This window comes from Stegodyphus dumicola, chromosome 6 (assembly GCF_044657685.1).
Source record: "Stegodyphus dumicola isolate Sdum_Otavi_A_Nest chromosome 6, ASM4465768v1".
Taxonomy (NCBI): domain Eukaryota; kingdom Metazoa; phylum Arthropoda; class Arachnida; order Araneae; family Eresidae; genus Stegodyphus; species Stegodyphus dumicola.
Genome location: NC_140773.1, coordinates 91,329,067 through 91,349,152, shown reverse-complemented (window position 1 = coordinate 91,349,152; position 20,086 = coordinate 91,329,067). Strand labels below are relative to the sequence as shown.

Here is a 20,086-nt window from a genome sequence, read left to right as displayed (position 1 = left end):
AGCACAAAATATCAATAAAATAATGTAATCTTTAACAAAAGGGTGTTTAGTTTTCATCATTTTTAAAATTTTAACAATTTTTTTTATTCCAGACATTTATATTTTTTTTTCTTTTTCGTCGTTCTATGCAGGAAGGTGCTTTTAGGGAATCTCAAAATTACAGCTGAAAGAAATCAGTCCACGGAGAGGGAGCGGTTTGATTGAGTTTATTCCGCTGATCCCACTCCTTGTTCGATTCTTTCTGCTTTTCACCCATCTTTGATCACCGCTCCTGATCCACGCCTGTTCCGAGCGCATTCATCAAGGACATTGTTAGTGAGCGGTGAAACGTTAAAAGGAACTGATTCACTTTATTGAGTGAACGGTTCCGATCTGATTCCTTAAAGGAGCGGTTTTCCTCATCTCTACATCAGACTAATTATTACGGATCTAATTGATCATTAAGGTTCAATAACCTTAAGGCATTTCAGTGATGATGGCATTTATGGAAAACATTCACATTCTTTTGGATTACTTCTTCGAACAACTGAAAGAACTACCAAAATAATCTAAAGAACAGGTGTATTAAATACAAAAGTATTCATTATTGCATTAATTTGAAAAACCATCAAGTCGATGAACACTTACGCTTCAAAATTCACATTTTCAAAGGTAAATAATGAATGCAGTTTCCTTTTAATACTCTAAAAGCATGCTGACTTTAATATGATAATTCCATTTAATTCATGGGTAGTTCAGTTCACCATACATTCTGAAAATCAGATTTGTTTATAGAAGCACTGCGGACTACAGATTGAAGGAAAGTTAAACAAAGAAAAAATGTAATAAATTTATTCAGTAACAACACATAAAAGAAAAAAAAAGAAATTTAATAAAGGAAAAACAACAAATTTTTTTAGCGAATGCATCAACAAATGTTCATGCATTTAAAGCACCAGGCAAATGAAATTTAAAAAATGCTAAAATGCCTGATAAACAAATCCCCTCGCATCTCCGAAACAGAGCCTTTGGAACATTAACGGCAGAGCTGTAGATAACCGAATGGTTCTAGGAAAAAATAAATTAGTATAAAATCCCTCATGACGAAAAGACCAAATGTACAGATTGCATTAAATTTTATCAGAAGTGCTTTTGAGAAAGAATTATTTAACGAGATACAATTAAGGAACTTTTTTAAAAGGTAAAATATTTCAGTTCAGGTAAATATAAAAATAAAACAATATTCAAATATAAAGTTAGATCCTGATTATTTTAAAATTAAAATTAGTATACATTGATTTCTAGTTTCTTAACAATTAAAAAACAGTATTATATTTGATATTCTACACTTTGAAACACGGTAAATTAGTCAGCATGAAATATTTTTATACCACCACATGAAGTACGCAATAAATCAGCAAACTTAGATTTTTAGCACGCAAGTTTAATCTAAAAACTAAGTATATGTTTGCCAAATCTTGACATAATTATAAAAGATAAAGTTATATCTTATGTACTGACATTTCTGGAAGAAATTTTTATTTTGATGCATGAATGTCTAAAAATACCCTTAATCGGCCACACACTCAAAATATTCACGGTAAAAATGTAAAAAAAAAAAATATATTCATGAAATTTCATTACAATTTAACTAAATATTTTTAATTTATTTCAGTTACATACGGTGTTAGCATTGACAACAAACTTCACATTGTAAAGCCGGCTAAACCAAAGTTAGAAGATTAAAAAAAATGTAAATCATTTCAAAGGTATCATTCCCCTCTCATTCAAATTTCAGAGCCCACCAGCGGCCGAGCGGTAACGTCGCTGAACACTGGTAGTTCGGTCCGAGGTTCGAATCCCGCGAACGGGCTGGCTGCATGGGCGTTTTCGTGGTTTTCCCCATGTGTAACGTGTATACGAGCCAGTTTCCCTTAGAAAGTCCTCCACGAAGGCATCCCTCCCTTAAGGCAGATAGCCCTCGAGTGCTTTGCCACAATCTAATAAAACCAATCAAATTTCAGAATTATATCCCCTCGCCACCCCAAATTTCGAAAAAAAAAAAATTACTAGGGTTGAAGTTAAAAATCCCAATCAAACCACAGATTTCCTGCGCGCAAACTTTCTTCTTAAAAGTATGCATCAAATACTAATCTAACTAAACCACAACGTATTCCTTCCCAAAGCTGCTAAACATGTGATATATATATATACAAATGATAGGTTGCTTAAAGTAAAGCGCTCTTCTTCAAAAGCATTCCATTTTCCTAAACTCAAAAAAATGCTCCATTGAAGATAATCCCTGGAGCAAAAGAAAACTGCAACTACGTGTCCATAAATCAAAAGATATTTCATATTGATACATGATTTATGGTTTACAATATTTACTGGGAACTTTTCTAGAGTGCAAGGACAACTCGAAAAGTTTAAAAATCAATAGAGAAAAGCTAGAACTTCAAATTTCGGACATTAAGTATGATTTTCAATATGATCATCATATTCACACTCAAAATCACTCACAAAAACTTAAAAATAGATTTTGAATGCTACTTACTTAAATTAAAAATCTCTTGGGAAAACAGCTTGTGAATTTCTTCACTGGAATTTCCATAGCGATCCATTAAAAATCACACATTTTTTCTCTACGGCGGAAAACCAGTTTTGCATTAGGCATGCAACGAAAATAAGAGATCTGAAATTTAAAAGAATTCATAACTTTAGATTTGTAAGAACATATGCTAATATAATGTTGCTTACCTATTCACAAATATAAGCCAAGACAGGACATATGACAAATGAAGAACAATAATATGCAAAATGCGGGCATTTTTATATCGAAAATAGATTTATACAGTGCATGGAGTGTACAGAGAAATATAACATAAATATTTGCTTGCATATTCGACCAAGAATGTTTGTGGCAGAATTCATAAACTAATACATACGTGGATATGTCTAATGTATGTACAAATGTGCTCAAATGCAAAACTTATTCCAAATTTGGAAGGCTTGGTACTTTTAAAAAACATGCAAATTGTATTGCACTGACAGATTGATAGTTGTTAACAAAGAGAAGCAATGTACGGAATAAGTTCATCCGGAAACGATGATGATATACAAATTCATTTAAGATTAGGTCCAGATATTACCATCTGCACTTTGTGTGAAATGTCAATGAGTTTTTCAATCCTTAAGTTTCACAGAAAGAAATATATTGCATAAAAAAAGGGCAAGTTGAACAACCTTATTTTAAAGTCCGTACAGGCAACACCATCTCTCGGTGGTTGCATGTAGGGTGGTCTTATCTCAGAGGTGTTGGTGTAATTATCTCTGGGAGGGGGGCTATTGCTATTTTTTTACTAAAAATCGATAACTTATCTACATTACTCTCCCAGGGGGGGGGGAACTGAGCAGTAAATCTGTTTTCGAATTCAGAAAAGGCAAACTATGCTGTAGAAACTTCACCAAAGAGAGACACTCAGACATTTACGACTCATATATTTAAACAGCAATATATTGTTTATTAACAAAACCATAAAAAATTATATATGTAACATACAATAATCAAAATCCACATATTTAATTAGTCAAATAGTTTTAATAGGATATATTATATCAGTGGTCCCTTTGCCAAGTAATGTATCTTGGCAAAGGGACCACTGATATAATGACCAATGAGTGAAAGCGCAATGATATTTCAAGATAATGCTGTAAAACACGCTTTATATCAACGTATAATAACTGCCTTTAAGACAAGATAGGACAGGAACAAGTGAGCTGGACACCAGAACTTCAGCAATGGTTTATAAGTAGAATCCCAGCTGTACTAACAATTCAGCTTTAAATTAACTTTATACAGATTTCGCAGCTTCAACCTTAATACAGTCGACTAGTGCCATAATATCTTCTACAATCAGAATTTGATTAAATCCTAGACCTTTCGATTTACGTAATTTTGACACATTATTCTATAGAGAGGGATGACTTCGTAGAGGATTTTCTAAATGACCGGACTGCATTTATATCGCACATACAAAAAACCAAGATGCAAGCAAGGGATTTATACCCGGATCAAACTACCAATCTTCAGCGGTATAGTTAAACAACTATAGTTTGGTTTATCGACATTACGGCAAAGCGCATTAGGGCTATCTGAATAAAGGAACGGACGCCTTCATGGATGACTTTTCAAAAGAAACTAGCTTGTATACGTGTTACACATGGGGAAAACCACGAAAACGCACATGAAGCCAGCTCGTTCACCTGGAATCGAACCCAGGTCGGAACTACCAGCGTTCAGCAACTTTAACGCACTACATCTGATGGGCCTGAACAACAAAAATTAGTAGGGACAAGAATTTCAATCTCCGAAACCAATAGATTTTGAAAATTCAAGATTGGAAAAGTGGGATCTATACTTTTCGTAAATCTAAATTTTCGGATCTTAATCTAAAACCTTTTAATATAAAATTTCGCAAAGATATGTTTATTGAAATCCAATACTAGCATAAAAAAAAAGGCGAATGCTGTAATTCCAGCGGTGCTCAGATCACCAATATCACCTCACAGAGATAGTAAATGTCATATTACTAGCACATTTTTGTTAATTCTTAAAAAATATAAGCTTCCGATTTTTTATAATTTTCTAGAGAGAATTAAGCGTTTGGTATTTAGTGTTTGAGCTAATTCTTGAAATAATTTTTCTTTCTTCTATAACCAGGGGTTCTTAAGGGTATACCTGTATAACCAAGGTTTACTTGCTCGTTTTATGAGTATTAAAAAACTTTTATTCAAGTTTTTGTATTTATCAACATTTTCTGTAATTTTGTTGCTTTATTTAAAAAACACATAAAAAATAACCTAAATTTGAAATATACATATAACTTTCGAATTTGGGGAACGGGAATTTAGGAAGCGGAAATGATCATTAAAAATTATGACCGGTTTGCATGGGGCAAAAAATGTTCAGAACTACTGATACGCACGCTTTGATTTCAACAGAAAAAAATGAGAGAATTTGAACTGTTACTTATTTTTTTAAAAATATTTTGTGTTTCAAATCATGTTGAAGAAATAAACTAAACGATTATAGAAATATATTAACCCAGATTATTAGTCTCGAAGTCTTCAGTTTTCATTCGAATCTGTTGTCATTTGGGAAAACGTAAAATATTATTCTTTAATATTTAATCTGTCTGTCATTAATCAACAAACTAAGCTATTTAAAAGCAACAGAATTAGTTCTTAAGAATATTATTTTAGTGCTTTTTAATCCGATTAGTTTAAATAAAAATTCATTTAATTCACGACATATCAAATTAAAACCATTACATATTTTTAAAGATTTACATTACAATTATTTTCACTTTTTTTTTAAATACAGAAGATATTTAACGTTCCCATGTTAATCTAAGTGCACATTCGTCTAATATCCAATAAAATACTTTTCTACTCCACCTGGGCCAATTCTATGGATACTCTCTACTGATAAACCATATTAAACTTTAAAAATGCCCTTTTGAGTGATCTTTAAAATCTGAACTCTTTCAGACATTTCTCCGTTATTATTATCATCATTTATGTTGTAGTTATGACTTATATCACTTGCATGACGTGAGAACAATCCCACGAAATTCACCGTGGCAAGAACAGCAAGATTGCGTTTGTCGTTGGAAAAAGCCTTGAGCACCACACAGGTGACAGTACTACTTAGTTCAATTCCACCCCCAATTTTGAAGAAGAGAACGCCGGAGGGGGACGGGTCCAAGGGTCCCCTACACCTTTTCTCCTACAACCAGTTTCTCGAGAGGACTTTCGGCTCATTTCATATTTAGAGTGCCTCCATGCCGCACAGACACTATACATTTATAAACATAAAACATCAATGCCTTCTCCGGGATTCGAACCTGGTTCTTCGGTATAGCAGTAGGCTTCCCTAACAATTATAGTGTCTGGGCATTTGCTGAATTTCAATTATACATTGAAATTGAGCGGGACGCACTTTGTTTCCGCATTAAAAGTTATGATCTTAAGTTACATTTTAGCTTTCTTTTCCATTATTTTTATTTATGCAGAAAAGCGAGACTCGAAAGATTCAAGAAACTTTTAGAAATCGTCGCCCACTTTAAAAATTAGTATTAGAGAAAAATTCATCAAAGAATAGTAATAATAAAAGAAATTTAGTTTATTTACAGTGTCAAAAATACAGGTCGACATTTTGATGTACCCTGAACCAGCTTGTAAATTATGAATCCACTTAGGAAGAAGTTAAACTCATTTATATACGAACATTCGCTTTAATAATGAATGTTAGTTACATCTTCTGAATGATGTAACAACAGCTGCAGTGATTATAATGTCTGAAATTCTGCAATTGTTTCCTTATTTCAGATTTATTAGAAAACGTACAGCATTGAAGTACATAATATAACATTAAAATAATTTTATTTGATAGCAATAGTAATGCAAACATTTAAAAAAACGTCAATTAGATTTATTAATAAATTAAATATAGTTTGGCAACATTAATTAGATACATAGAGAAAATAGCAAAGTACTTAAACTTTATTGCTTATAAATCGTTCATCATTTTAAGCAGTAAGATTATGACTTTCAAATATAAATTAAAGAAGATAAAATAAATTAAACATTCCAGTAATAGGCTGAACGCCGAATCACATGGAAAATAAATTTAATAAAAGAAATTACACGTGTGAACCGCAATGCAAAGAGGATAGTTCACAAAGATAATAAAAAAGTGGTGGGAGAGAAAAGAAAAGAGTCGAGCAGAGAAGGAGACAACAGGATCTAATACACAGTACTGAATCTCATACTGTAGCATAAATGTGCAAGCAGATAGCAACATAAAAAAAAGAAGAAGCAAGGAAGCAGTCAAAAATATCAACAGCCGATATACAATGCTGATCAGACACAAATACATCAGTCCGAGAGCCAGACGATGCGTTGCTAGGCAACGGGAACCCCAGAAAGTAGTAGTACTACTAGCGGCTCTCTTTTACAAGTCAGTGGCCAATGCACGGTAGGTTGACTTACTTTACGGTAGGTATAAAAAAGCCGACTAAGCCATAATGTTAGTGAAGGCAGATGCAGGATAGTGGAAGATCGATCAGAAGTTTTAAGACTGGAAACCTGATGAGCATTCACTGTGCGCTTGTGGTTATAGCAATCATAAGAAAAAGGCAGCAATTTCCATTTATAGCAGACTTTAATCAGAAACTGAAGTAAAGCCCCAGGTTGCTACTTTATTCTAAATGAAATAAATAAACATAAGGATAAAATGTTTAAATAATAAATAAAGATTCTGCTACTTTATTTTTAGAGAGTAAAATACATAAATAAAAATATAAAATCTTGTTACCTGCAAGTAAGATTACTTTCTTTTGATTTACGGAAAAGCAACTGCAAATTAATAATTTATAAAAATTTTCATTTCTCCACATAAGTCTTAAACTGCAAATTTAATAAATAGAGTAGGGTTAATAAATAGAGTATACAGGTAAGTACGCTCTCCCAGAAATACATAAGTAGCGTGCCTACTGTTTCGTACCACTTATTCTTTCTTCCTTTTTCTATTAAACTAAAACAAATTACAGGCCGAGTATCCCTTATCTGAAATATTTGGAGCAAGAAATTAAAAAAAGGAATTTTTAAAATCTGGGAGTACCTTCATATATGCACATAAAAAGTACCTTGAAGATACCGGAGTATGAATTGTATTCTATTATAGATAAATATAGAATTTGTTGATAAATTTCACGCGTCGTCATCCTGTAAGCATAAACTAAAAGTAATTTAAAAAAATTAACAATTTTATGCAAAAATAAAGCTTTAATACTTTTGAAAAGAAAAAAAAATATTAGTGTATTTAATTATCAGGTGGTCAACATGCAATTGTTTTACACCATTATTATAAACGATTCTAAATTTATATGCTACCAATTGATTATTTTCGAGCAGTTTGCGTAATAATTGCATTTTACGGTAAAAAATTCACAAATTGTAATACAGCGAAGAATAATATTCTAGGGCGAAAACACATCATAAGCATACTCTTGCGTTATTTTATATAAACGAGCTTCGAGCTTCTGCGGAGATATACCGACATGAACAAAAAAGAAGCTTAAAAGCTGAATTTCTATCTAGCTTCGAAACTACCTGTTCCGTATAGTAACACACAAGCTCACATCTGCTGTTTAGGCTTTAAGTTTCAAATTTCGGAACTGCATTTTTTCAAGTGCTCAATTTGTATTTCAAAATGTAAGTGAAACTCCGATGTTTAATTCTCGCCGAAAGAGAGGGTATATAATGAAACAGCATAAAGCCTAAGGACAAAAACGTCAAGAAATATAAATCTGTCTAAAGTATTTATAGTGTTTAATCGAGGAGGGTTCCATAGTATCGTGTTAATCTATACGTGCCTTACAAGGACAATTTTAAAGCAAGGAATAACGCAAAACCTAACGCAGCAATTTTTAAGAAATAAGAAGTCATCTTGTTTATCTTCCAAAACCATTTTTAAGCGTATTCAGTACTGAGATAGTTGTAAAAAATTAATCAGATTTCAAATAACTTTATTTGAAAAACGTATTCGAGGCAGCCTGGCAATTTTTGCTCCAAAATAACCATGAAAATTCCATTTATTTATAATATAATTAAACAGTTTCAGTATGAACTCTCTAGGTATCATCAAAGCGTTATTGTTCTTAATAATGGTGCGGTACTTATGGTAATAAATGGTCATTTTTCAAAAGTTGCTTGGGTTTCATGAGTTTAACGCAAATGCGTTAAACAGCCGTAATAGGATTTGGTTCAGTGCTCCACAAAACTCACTGCTCTTTTTGTTTTACAATTGCTATCCTCATTTGAACCACCTAGTTAAATATGGCGGTGTCATTTTTACCGCGAAACGTTTCGTTGCTATCAAAGTCACGCCGCTGAAGATCAGTATAGTAAAAACTTGAAAATGTTTTCATTATTTTTAGCATAAAAACTAAGCAGACTGATTTTCGATATACTGAATTTAAATGAGTTCTATCTTCTTCGATAACCGCATAGATTTCGGTTTAAGGTTAATCTATTAAAAGATTTTATGAACGTGGCGAGTTACCTCTATTGCTTTTTATTGTCACATTCTCAAGTTCTTAAACAATATGAGGCAAACATGGTCCCCCGTTGTCCTTTTCTTGCATGTTACTGAGCTACAGACGTGGATCTGTTTTCCTCTAGCTGCGCCAGCTCATGGGGATATTTTAAAGCATGGATCTTTAAAACTTCACGAGATTTCATCTTGTGGAGACCATGTAAAAATCTGTCAAACACAGGTAGGACTTTTCGAAAACCTTTTAAACCTTTTTAAGAACATTCTAGTAAATACAAGTAAATATCATGACGCTTGTTGGACACCTTTGAAGCTGAGTAAGTGAAATTTTGGGCGCGTTTAAACGCATCACTAATACCTGAAGTAAAGGACAGTTCTGCTCGCCTCCACTTGTCATGCAAAACAGCACAGAACACAGAAAACGCTTTATAGGTAAAATACGTATAAGCAAAATACCTTTATAGGTCAAAACACAGACAAATGGCAAAATATACATAAAACGGCAAAATACCTTTATAAGTCAAAGATTTAAAATTATTAAAACTGAAAATGAAATATGTATACGTGGAAGATTTAATTATTATTTGTTGAACAAAACTGTACATTTTACTGGGAATTAAAAAGCCGCATTAGGAAAATCTTCTTAAGCATTACACAGATATGAAAATCAGCAGTTGGTTACAAAGTGTATTTTGTAATCCGACCTATTTACTCCTAACTTCCAGGTAACTAAAAACTAAAAGCACATACATAACGAACAGACATACTAGATATTCCCTTATTTATCCATCAGATATAATGCTGCTACTAGATAGTCAAACAAAACAGAATATTCCACAATCATGGTAAAAATGATGAAGGATCCAAAAAAGATTATTGCATACATTAAGCGAATTTTGGACAAAAAATTATGTGAAATTTGATAATTTGTATTATACGCCGTTCCATGCAAGCTCATTCTTTATGATATTTGATATTTGTGCATTACAAACGACCAAATAGCAATTTTGCAACTATTCTAGAAAATACTGTTTATGTATTTGCTAATAATTTACTATAATTTTCAGCAATTGTTTTTGAAGACCGTCGAAAATTATAATTGCAAAATAGAACTACGAAAGTCATAAAAAGATTATTCATTGTTTTAAATAATACAGATATTTAAACATATAGTAATGCACACTTTTGCGTAAAATGATATTAGCATTTAGTATGGCTTATTTTTACCTTTCGGTGCAGGAAACAGCGACCCAGTCATATGAAAACGTTCGAAATAGCTTCGCTGTAATTTTGTTGTTAGGATAAAAATGAGCTATTACTGTATCAATAATTTTATTTATATTGTGACAATTACTTTTTACTAAGAAAAGGCATTTCGAAAAGTTACATTCTGATGTGTAATTTATATATAACAATGATGTACCAATTACGCATATAAATGTTTCAAACTTGCATTCTAATTAGCAGATTACGATGTAGATACACACTACATCAAATTATACAGCAACCTAAATCTAAAGTCTAAGCTTATATTTATCATATGCTTGAAGTAACACATAAGTACATTACCTACATCTCGGAAATCCAAATGTTAAGGTAAGTTTAAAATATATATATATATATATATATATATATATATATATATACAAAAATAAGAAATAACCTTTCTAGGCTAATCGATATGAAAAAGAATGAAATACAGTTCTCACATCTAGGAAAAATTTAAATTATGAAAACTTATTTTCTGATGTAAAGTTTCTGCGGGGATACGACACGCATTCCCCAGAGAAACAAATTTCTTTGCTCCTGTAAAAGACGTTTCGCCGACGATGAAAGCTAAAATAAATTTTGTTTTTCCACTTCATGGTGCAAAAATTTTCGCTTCTTTATAGCCTTACTTTGCAAATGAAAAATACACCACGAAGATTCTTAAAAGTGCTTACATCTTTCGAAAAATCGGAAAAGGAGACGAAAGCAGGTTAAGAAAAGTATTCCAGCGAAACGCTGGAGAAATTCAAATACTTTTCTTACCTGCTTTCGTTGCTTTTAGCAACTATATAATAAAGTGCAATTTTGTGAAACGATCTGTACTACATAAAGGTAACAAAATCAAAAATATTAAATTTGAATAGTTATCACATTTATACTTAAATTATATTGGCAAACGTTTACAATAGAAATATTCAAGATCTGTTTTCATTATTGAGCAGGAAACACAAGATATCAGCAATGCTTTCAGCAACATTCAAACGATGAATCTTCCTATGCAAGACGTGCTGCCAGGTACACAACAACATCAGGCAATGGGGAAGGTGAAGATTCCTTCCACCTTTCTCTACTTAAAGGGCGACGGGGAAAGGAAGAAAAACCCAGGCGGTTTAGTTTACGAGTATGCTGCAAGCCTTCTGGCCGATAATAATCGGCTTTATGGTTAATGCAGCACACCCGACGGAGCCAAACAAAAATACAGTTAAAAGATAACAACAAAAGATTAAAATACAGATTAACACAGATTGTGTATCTTTAAAAATACTCTCACACAATACAAAATAAGAAAAACCATAAGCATAATCGGTTAGAAAACAAAAAATAGTAAGACGACACATAACTCACTCACCCAACACATAAACTCGTAAACAAAAGAAAAACTAAAATATTTAACGTCCTATTCCTATGATAGTCTTGTTTTCATTCACAATTCTCATAACTTCTGTTGCACAGCTATTCAAGAATTTTCTTCTTTCAATTACATTCTGTTCATGTATTTTTCCAAATCTCGTCTTCACACTCGCGGTCAGTTTACATTCTTCCATAGAATGAGCAGCATTTCCGTACTTCTCACAAGCCAAGCATTGATCATTGCTCTGGAGATTAAAACGTTTTAAACAGGCCATGAATCTACCGTGATCCGTGATAACTTAAATAGGTTCTATATTATTAAATACATCAATTTTCTTTTTATGATCAAAATTTTCAAGTAACCCTTATTTTTATTTGAACCATTCCATTCCCGAGCCCCTTTCTCAATTATACTTGCTTTCTTTTTTCTCAAAGTAATTCTTCTGGAATCATTAATAGCCTCATAAATATCATCCTCTTCCAGGGCAGCCTCTTTAGCTAGCATATCCGCCCTTTCATTCCCGATAACACCAATATGTGCCTTGACGGCCATTAACAATCATTAACGTCCAAATAATTGAGTCAAAACCCAGGTGTTAACGAATTAATATCCACCAGATTTTGGGCACCATTGAAGAGTTATTCGAATTGTGTAGCCAACCACGACCACAGCTATAAGAGTGACGGAATTTCAATTCGGGTGCAGTTGTATATACTATTTATTCCCCTCCTTTCCGGGAAGGGAAATGTAAAAAAAATCTACTCTCTTGCAATAATCGAATCACAGATGTTCGAACTTCTGAGTGGATGAGATAACCATTGCAACATTAGGACACGCATGACAGGAATGCGATATGTCTTCACATTTTCGCATGTTTAAAACTGTTGATATCCTTAATTTATACTTAAAATTTACTGTCATATCAGCTGTTTAATAACCATTAGAAACTTGCTTCATTTGACATAACTACCAATCGTGATTAACTTAGTCCATTCCCCTTCTTCAGAAATTACAGTGCTTTGACATATTAAAAGAACAATGCGTTCAACGTTTGCATTTTACTCCAGGAAGAAACCCCTCTTAGAAGATGTCTCTACGTCCCTGGTCTCACTAGTAAAAGACAAAGCCACAATTAACTATCTTTTGTTTCGGTTTTGCTATGAGAACTTAAGCGTAAATTTTAGGACTTAATTTTTTGTATTTGCAATTGAAAAAAGATAAATGAATTTTATTTATTTCAAAATTCTTACGCGTCAGAAATATTTTAAGTAAGCTGTTAGTCTACCTTTCCTTCGATTTTTTAAAAAGATTATAGATACACTAGGATGCATTATGGAATTCTACCGAGTGGAACATTAGATGCTCTTTCCCCACCTACGTAAATACACGCTTTTCGCAGAAAATGTTTTGTAAAGAGCTTATTTTCAGTTCGCAAATGGAATAAATTCGACCTCTTTACGACTGAAAAAAAAAAAAAAAAAAAAAAAATATTGTTGCTGAAAATGGATGAAGCAGGAATTTTTTTAAGACAAATAAATTTAAAATTTCTCAACAAATTAAACTGAAAGTCAAAGAGTTCTGACACTAATGATATTTCGTTCGAAAATAACCACGGAAGTAGATTTAAACCACTCCTCTTAGTAGCTGTTAAAATAATGGAAGGCACATTTTTTGTTCAGGAGAAGATAAAACCCTTTCTCGTCTTCAGAAGACATCATTTACACCTTAACAGAGACAGGAAATAAAATGTTTTAAGTGGGAAGACGATTAATTGAAATGTATTCTGAGTTAATAAATCTCGGGGATATGTCTCACTAAATAAAGGTTTTAAAAACTTCTTTTCCTTTACTGAGTAATAAATAATGACAGAAAATAATAATGTAACGATAGAAAGAGATAGCAAATTTCATATTTTCTTTAACGAGTTTGAACAAAGTTTAATTTTGCTCTACAATAATATCTATTATCAAATTTGTTGTCAAAACATTGCTTCAAATTACATTATCGAATAGCAACTTTTTTGATAAGTACAGATCGTTCGGTTCGAGGGTCGAATCCCGCAAACGGGCTGAGTGCATAGGCGTTTTCGTGATTTTCCCCATGTGTAACGTGTATACGAACGAACCAGTTTCTCTTAGAAGGGGAGGGACGTCCCTTACGCGGAGAGCCCTCGAGGCTTTGCCGTAATCACATCAACACCAATCTAGATCATTATATACGTTTTATTTACAAATTTCTCCCTCCATATATTGACAAATAACATATAAAAATTAATAAAATGTTACAATAACACATAAAAACTTGCAATATAGTCTGTATACATATTCCAGTTTAATACCTGGAAGAGATTATTTTTATCTAGAAGAAAACGAAAATTTGCAAGGTATTTAAGCCCTTCACTACGTAATTTTTTTAAAGAAAAAACCAAAAAACAACAGAATTCAGAGCTACGGAGTAAAAAGAATCAGTACACACACACACACACAGAGGAAAAAAAAAAAAAAAAAAAAAAAAAGATCACTTGGCTGAAGGACAAAACAAAGAACAAAAAGAAAATCGTTGCCATCGAAAGGGATTAAAGTATATAATTTTATATATTTATATGCTCTTTGTAACAGAAATACATTTCCCCCCTAATTACGTTGCATAATTCTTAGGTTTCGTAGACTGCAAATGTAGAAAAGAAATAAAGGATCTCAAGCAAATGAAATGATAAAAACTTGCTATTTTGCCAAGACGTGACTTTTTTATATAATATCGGATGTAAATATTTCACTTAATAAAATTAACAACACCTACTTTTAGCTGTTATTAGAACAAGCTGACGTCGAAAAATGGAAAATTTCAAAATCTAATAACTTATTCTTTAAAAATGAAACATTCTCCATGGCTACAAAATGCAGTTTCTTGCCCAAGTGCATTATTATAACACTGCATACACAGCCTGATGTTAATACCGATACATTATATTTCATGAAAGTTAACCTGGACACATCCATAAGTAACATCAATTTTTATAGCTAATTACAACTGCTAACCTTCCACAAAGCCAATGCATTTAAATATCATAACTTTACTCTTGTTTGAAATGGGGGAAGGGATCTAGATTTAGTTTAGGAAATTTTACTTAGAAAGCATATTTTTCATTTTGTTCAATAATGAAGAACTGTTTTACAAATTTATGGATACGACTCCTATATAAGCGTCTTCCAAAGAAACGAACATTAACACTTGGATAAAAGAATACTTATGTTATTTTATTGATACTGAAAGAGTGACAATGGCACAGGACCCAACACTGAAAATGCAACACCAAGAAGGAGTAGCCAGAAAATGATGAAAGGCGACAAACAGAGAGAGACAGCAACGAACAATAAGTGATCTTAATTTCGAAATGATATGCATAATACAGAGAGAGAACAGCATCGGATCAGTAGGTTGTAGGACCACCTTGACCGGCGATACACGAAGCAACACAGTCAATGAGACTACAGATTGTGTCCTCCGAAATGACTCGCCATTCCTTGTCAACCACTTGCCCCAATTCATCTTTTGAATGCGATAATGGCAAAGTCTGCAAATGACGTCCAATCACATCCCAAATGTGTTCGATTGATTGGAGATCAGGAGAGAACGGTGGACAGGGAAGCATCTGTATACCTTGCAGAGCACGTTGGCTGATGCCAGCAGTGTGTGGTGTGGCGTTATCCTGCTGATAAAGGGCACTGGACACTCCCTGAAGGTAGGGAAATGTCACCAGCCACAGCACATGATCCCCGTATTGTTGGGCCGACATAGTGCAATGAATACGAACTAGAGGTGACCTGGAATCTTACGCAATTGCGCACTAAACTATGATTGCGCGGTGGGTCATTTCACAATTGTTGCCGGATTGGACCTATTCCCACATCGACGCCACACTCGTACGTGACGACTATCATTGGAGAAACAGAAGGGTGACTCATCGGAGAACATTACCCTGTGGCATTCCGTCGTCCACATCGCTCAAGCCCCGCACCATTACAGACGTGCTGATGTGGGGTCAATGGCAGTCACCTTAACGGACGCCACGAGTGAAGGCTAGTCACTAATCGATGGTAAATGGTTCTGGTTGATATGGGAACATCCAAGGGTGTCTTGAACATGCTTTAAAATGGAGGTAGAAGTCGCTTTCGGGTGTACCACCATTTGTTGGTGGATCCGTCGATCCACGGGTACTGACGTCCCTCTGACTGAACCGGCACCCGTCGAACTTGCCACATTTCCTTGTTCCAACTATCATCGCTACAGCCGATGCACTGTGGACATGCCCACGTGTGTGTCAGCTGAGATTTTTCGTCTGGATCAACCTACTCTTCTCAGTCTCATCATCATGCCCCTCGTCAAATCGCCTAACTGCTGGAACTGCCTCGGTTGACGATGGCCTGGCATTCTTTGCTATTACAGGCGTCCTCTGAGACAAGAACAGATTTTATACGATGACTTCCTTAGCAGAAATAACGGAACGAAAACTGAACATTCTGCAAGTTCCTTCTCTCGTATGTTCTTCAACGCGCGCTGGAGAGCTGCGCATTTCACATTCGCATAACTCAATGACGCCCGTCAACTCTGAAATTTGCATAATTTTCGGACCACTCCTTCTTGGTGTTGCATTTTCATTGTCGCCTAGTGTATCTGGCAGTGAAAGACGTTGAAGATACTTTTATGCCAATGAAGACTTAAAACTTTTTTAATCCGAATGAGCGAAAAAATTGCATTTCACTGTCATAGTGCGATAATTTTTATTTAACGAAATTAAGCAGAATTAAAAATTACTGCGGCCATTAACCACGTATTGAGTACTGTGGCAGTACAATACAGATTTTTTTAATTTAGATTTTTTTTTAAATTATCTTGTTGCCAAAAAAATTTCTTCAATGTCTTTCGCTACCAATCCTTCATTATCAGTAAATTATCTCATTTATTCTTTGACCCTGATTCAAAAGCTTTAGTTCATCTGAAGAAGCTGATATATAAGTCGTATCTGTAAAATAATCTTTCTTTTATCAAAGAAAATGAGAGGAAAGCAATTTCTCGCAATCATTAAGGAAGATAACAAGCGTGGAATGATAAAAAAACGGCGAATTATACCCCACCATTTTTAGTATGCAAATGCAACTTAGTTAACAGAGAAAATCATCAGCGATTTATATAAATAATATATTATACATATGACTCCAGTGTAGTGGTTAGAAAATACCCATTGATTTTCATACAGTAGGGCTCCATTTTGTGTTTGAAGCAACACCCTGATATATGGGAATGAAATGTTTTTTGCAGAATGGGAGTATTTAAAACTTTTCGATGACAAAGTGGTCTAACAAAGTATTTATAGAGTACCAGAACTTCGGATTCCATAACTTGGGAGGGTTACGGGAAAATAAAAATAAGATGGCACTTAGCCAGATAGCGTTCGTTTCCTTTAATACATAAACCAATCAAATAAACTACTAAAAATGACCACGCAGTTCTGTAATTATTTAATACTGATTGTCTTTAGTTATTTAAAAACACAAAGATGTCTTACGTTATGTGCAAAATTTACAAAGGTACACGCTTGATGAACAATCTGTAATAAGAAATGGGCCAGCTATAGATTTAATTGCGAAACCCTTTTATCCAAAGCCTTTCCATCAGTTGCTTAAACAGTCAGTTTTATGGTGTGACAAAGGAGCTTAATTTTTTCTCATAAATCTTGGATACAACTTAGGACTGGAAATTCCCCTATATCATAAAATTCGTTCTTAACAATTTCAGTGAATTTTGCACTTTAAAGCAATACAGCTTTCCGCTAGAAACTAATTAAAGGAAAGCAAATGCTTTAATTAGAATTTATATTCTACATATGCTATAAAGTATAAAAATTTACTTCATAAATATCTCCTTAGCAGCATCACTAAGACCATTTACCACACAGTTCTACCGTACGAAGTTTTCTTAAAATTTTTATTTTAAGAACCTTTATTATGCATATATGCCCAGCAGCAAGATATAGGGAAAAGGTCTGCAAGCATATTATAAGCAGACCATATTTATGTAAATTGCAGTAAAATGAACCAAAAAGCTCAAATTTAAGTATGCAATAAATATTTGAAGAAATAAGGGGAAAGCATACATCACATCGATTGCGGTGTTTCATGTAATAAATCAAAAAGGTCGAAAAATGGATAAAAGTAACAAAGACATAAAATGTAAGTAATAAAGACATAAAATTGCAGATAAAGCTCGTACGCGTCATCTTTTACAGAACCATCACCTAGTATATTTAGCGAAACACGTCCACAGTTCCAAAGCTCCATATACTTTATACAAAGATTTTAAAGAAACTAGAACGAAAATAGCAGAAATAGTTGAATGATCGGTAAAAGATTTCGAGCACTGAATTCACAGGACATTGTGCCTGGAAAGAAAAAGCTACAATTACAAGAGACTCAGTTTCCGGAGTTATAATTTGATCTAAACCTACCTATAACCATTTGCTGCCAAAATCACAGCAGCAGGATACATATGTTAATATCGAAGACGTACTTGCTGTTAAAAGAATTTCTCTCCAGTAGTATTTTATGTAAAATAAACAGAGAGAAAGTTAAAGAAATCAAATATTCGACTTACGCTTCTACATTTAAATTGCTTTTTTAAATATGCATGCAGCCGAATCCGAAATCTATCAGATCCTTTAGACTGAGGTACGAAAGACATAACCAAAGAAGCAAACTTTTTTATTGAGTACGCAAACAGAGGTGCAGTTAAGCAAAAGACATTTTCTTTTAGTTTTATGATAAAAAAGAAGTTTTTACTTTATTTAAATGACAACATATTTTAAGTAATGAAATCAATAAATAATTGGATACTATAAAATTATGATGCTTATGTGTTGTTGTTGTCTTGACTTACCTCATTCGTCTGACAGTAACATCAGAACAAGCCTACGAAGTTCATCGGAGCAAAGAGTGCAAGATTGCGCCTGTCGTTGGCAATAGCACCATACAGGCGACTTCGCTCAGTTCCGCTCCCAATTTTGATAGACAGCACTCGAGAGTCTTCAATCCCTCTTTTCCTATCGCCGACCTCTCGCCGCATATCTAGAGTGCCCCCCATGCCGCACAGACATTGCACATCTACAAACATCCATGCCTTCTCCGGGATGTTTACTGGCAAACCGCACATTGAGTTGATCAATGCTAAAGAATTTCGCATACTGCGCATGCTCAATGGTGTACCGTTGGCATGGGAGAAAATACTGGCGACAAAGCATAAGCAACCCTACACAAGCCTGTTCGAATAAGCTCGATGTCATTTACAATTGCAAATACTGCGGAAATTTGTGTTTATTGCATTTGCTTCTATTTCATTTCATTTTGATTTATTGTGCTCATAAACGGTACATTTAATATCAGTTTTTTACAATAATTTCTTTGACTTTAATTCAGTAATTTAAACTAAATTTAATCCTTAGATTGTTAAAGTATATATTAAAGGAACGTATGGTAAATATTCAATTGCTTTTATTCCTCAGAAGTATAATCAGCTAATATATCTTGTAATTTTTCCTGTTTTGTAATCCTCCTTAACCGAAAATTTGTGTAGTTTACAATCGATGTTTACAATCGATATTTATACTCCAAGTAATGAAGCAACTTACGTTTTAAAACCCAGAACTGTTTACGCCAAAGATAACACAATATCTCAACCATACACCTTATTTATCTTCTTTTAAAATTGCGCGTTTTAAAAGTCGTAACTGCGCCAAATTCTCTTCTGGGCATGCGCAGTAAGCGAAAATCGTTTAACATTGATCAACTGAATGTGCGATTTGCCATTGCGCCTCCGTGGATTCGAACACGGAGCTTCCGGTACGGCAGTCAGCTTCGCTAACCATCGTCCCGATTGGGCGGCATGATTCTTATTTTCCTTCAACGAGAGGTAAATATTAGAAGTTTAGCTAATTTTTTGAAGAGAAGTTTTCAGCGTTTGATTCGACATTGGTTTAATTAAAATCGTTAGGCTGTGACGAGTATACATATGCGGAGGTGCTGGCAATGTTAAATGTTTTATTATTTTAAAATGAAAAAGTCAGAAAGAATTACGATTAGTTATAATTCACAAAACGCAGCCGCGGTTAGCCAAAATGAAACATTTTTACCCAAAGAGTGAAGATTTATGTAAACTAATTAACTAATAACACTCTTTTGGTCTAATATAATTACGGTACTAATATCCTAATAAATATTAAGCAAATTCTTTGAAAGACACTCCATCAAGATATTATTTTGTTCGGCAGATATCTGTCATTTTCGACTAAACAAACAATATCGATTTTCTATTATAAA

General features: G+C 33.6%; 1 protein-coding gene across 1 annotated transcript in view; it reads right to left on the bottom strand.

The window, feature by feature from the left end:
• LOC118202627 (uncharacterized) overlaps positions 1 to 20,086 on the bottom strand; it is a 393,249-nt gene that overhangs the window by 213,285 nt on the left and 159,878 nt on the right. The window contains exon 4 of the mRNA XM_085818671.1: positions 2,534 to 2,671. The gene's annotated coding sequence lies outside the window, so the exon portion shown is untranslated. The remainder of the gene's footprint in view (positions 1 to 2,533; positions 2,672 to 20,086) is intronic.